The sequence below is a fragment of the Phoenix dactylifera genome, chromosome 12 (genome assembly GCF_009389715.1).
Source record: "Phoenix dactylifera cultivar Barhee BC4 chromosome 12, palm_55x_up_171113_PBpolish2nd_filt_p, whole genome shotgun sequence".
NCBI classification, from domain to species: domain Eukaryota; kingdom Viridiplantae; phylum Streptophyta; class Magnoliopsida; order Arecales; family Arecaceae; genus Phoenix; species Phoenix dactylifera.
The window spans coordinates 11280213-11283120 of NC_052403.1; the positions used below are offsets into that span (position 1 = coordinate 11280213).

The 2908-nt window shown below is 41.6% G+C and overlaps 1 non-coding gene across 1 annotated transcript; it reads right to left on the reverse strand.

Moving 5' to 3' along the window:
* Positions 1–273: 273 nt before the first annotated feature.
* LOC113461400 lies at positions 274–379 on the reverse strand. The gene has a single exon (XR_003383654.2). It is a non-coding gene; the product is annotated as a small nucleolar RNA R71 (small nucleolar RNA).
* Between the last annotated feature and the right edge of the window lie 2529 nt (positions 380–2908).

Here is a 2908-nt window from a genome sequence, read left to right on the forward strand (position 1 = left end):
GGACATTTTGAATCAAACAGGGTAATCCAATTGCTGCCCAAGTTTCACGGGTTAGAATCCGAGAGTCCGTATCTTCATTTAAAGGATTTTGAAGAATTGAGCATTACATTTGGAGTGCTAACGTCACCGAGGATGTCCTCAAGCTGACGTTGTTCCCTTTCTCTCTAAAGGATAAGGCCAAACATGGCTAAACTCCTGCGACCTAGATCAATAAGAACTTGGCAAGATATGCAGAGAGAATTTTTGAAGAAGTTCTTTTCCGCACAAGGACCAACTTTTTGAAAAGACATATCAGCAATTTCTAAAAAAGACAATGAAACATTTATGAATGTTGGGAAAGATTTAAAGACCTTCTTCTCTCATGCCCTCATCACGGGTTCGAAACTTGGAGAACTATTAGCTTCTTTTATGAAGGTTTATCTCCACAGTTGAAACAGTTTGTAGAGACATGGTGCAATGGTAGGTTTTTAGAAAAAACAACCTGATGAGGCATAGGAGTATTTGGATTTCCTTGCTGAGACTGCCCAAACTTTGGGATAACGGAGATAGAAACAATAAGTCCTTTGCCTAAGCCTACTAGCTCTGTACAGAGAGGCCTTTACAACCTCAGAACTGAGGATGATCTTCATGCTAAAATGGCAGCCCTCAAGAGGAAGGTAGAAGAAATTGAGCTTAGGAAGGTTGAGCCTGTCAAGATTATAGAGCTTAGAAACGAGTGTTGTGGTATCATGTGATATGTCTGGTCATACCACTACAGATTGCCCCCACCATACCGGCATTCAAGGAAGTTCTTGCACGATCAAGCAAATGCCTATGAACTCCTACCAAAAGCCTTATAACGATCCATACTCGAATACCTATAACCCTGGTTGGAAGAATCATCCAAATTTTAGGTGGAGAAACGATCATCCTCAACAGTCACACCATTCCAGCTCCTCCACCTGCACATCCTACTTTTGCATCACCCACCCTCTCAGAAGCCGAATATCGAGGATACTTGCAATCTATACAATCTTTCTAACAAGGTCAAAGCTAATTATCAATGCTCAAAATACTCGAAATTGTGAAGATACTAAGGAACCGATTGTCAATGTTGACTACCGTCCTAAGTACCCAAGACGAAGGGTAAGCTTCCAGCTCAACCCCAACCTAACCACAAGTGCACGGTAGAACAATACGGCTCCTTCTAGTTCGCATACAGAACATGCAAGAGCATCATGACTTTGCGTAATGGGGAAAGTCATTGATCAGACTGTCTCATTGAGACCGCAGGTCACTCTAATTCTGATGTTCCAAGCGATGAAAGGACCAAAGAAGAAGTTGAGGTCCCAACTTCTACCGGAAAAGTTGAATGTCCTTTTTCCTCCACCTTTTTCACAACGGTTAAAGCCGTTGCAAAGCTCGAACCTAATTCTGAAATTCTTGAGCTTTTTAAGCAAGTAAAGATCAACATACCTCTTCTTGATGCAATCAAACAAGTACCCTCATATGCCAAATTTTTGAAGGACTTGTGTACTGTCAAGCGCCGATTAAATGTTAGAAGAAGGCATTTTTAACTTAAAACGTAAGTGCTATTTTGCAGCACAACATTCTTCCTAAATATAAAGATCCAGGTTGCCCAACATCTCATGCATCATAGGCGACTTTAGGATAGAGCGAGCATTGTTAGATTTAGGGGCGAGTGTGAATTTGTTGCCATATTCTGTATATGAGCAACTTGGTTTAGGTGAGTTGAAGCCAACCTCCGTCACTTTGCAATTAGCTGACAGGTCAGTTAAAATTCCAAGGGATTATCGAGGATGTATTAGTCCAAGTAGACAATTCTTACTTTTCTGTCGATTTTATCGTATTGGACATACATCCGGCTTCGAACTCACAGTCTCAGATTCCGGTCATTTTAGGACGTCATTCCTTGCAACTTCTAATGCATTGATTAATTGTAGGAATGGCGTCATGAAGCTTTCTTTTGGTACATGACCTTAGAACTGAATTTTTAATGTGTGCAAACAACCCATGATCCCGAAGAGAGTAAGAGATTGATTGGGTTGAAACCATCACGGAAGAATATTTGTTAGCTGAAGCAATTAACGACCCATCCGATGATGGCCTTATTGATTGGTGTCCTAATGGCACCGATGATGATTGATTTGTCAGTCACACCTATTGTGGATAGTCTGGATATCAAGATGGTCAATGGGTGGAGACAGAAAGTAGGAAATTTGAGAGGTTGTCGCTCAAGAGGCAAAATAGTACCACCCATGAGCAAGCACCCAAGCTCGAATTGAAACCTTACCAAAGGAACTTAGTATGCCTTTCTTGGACCCGAGGACACTTTCTGTAATCATCTATCTGGACTTGATCATACCAAGAAAGAAAATTACTTGGTGTTCTAAAGATCAGAAGGAGCCTTAGGATGGTCTATTGCCGACTTGAAGGGGATTAGCCCTTAATTTGCAGCATCGGATATATTTGGAGGATAATGCCAAACCACAAGGCAATGCAAGAAGGTTGAATCCTACGATGAGAGATGTGGTTAAGGCAAAGTCCTCAAGTTGCTTGACGTGGGTATTATTTATCCAATTTCCGACAGCAAGTGGGTAGCTACTCAAGTCGTTCTAGAAGTCGGGTTTGACGGTAGTAGAAATGAACAAGGTGAACTAGTTCAACTCGTGCCCGACGAGTTGGCGCATGTGTTTGACTACCGAAAGCTGAATTTGGTCACACAGAAAGGATCACTTTCCTCTACCCTTCCTAGACCAAGTGTTGGAGAGAGTTGCAGGGCATGATTTCTATTGTTTTCTCGATGGCTATTCGGATATTATCAAATTGAAATTTCACCAGAAGATCAAGAGAAGACTACCTTCACTTGTCCTTTTGGCACATTTGCTTTCCGACGAATGCCATTTGG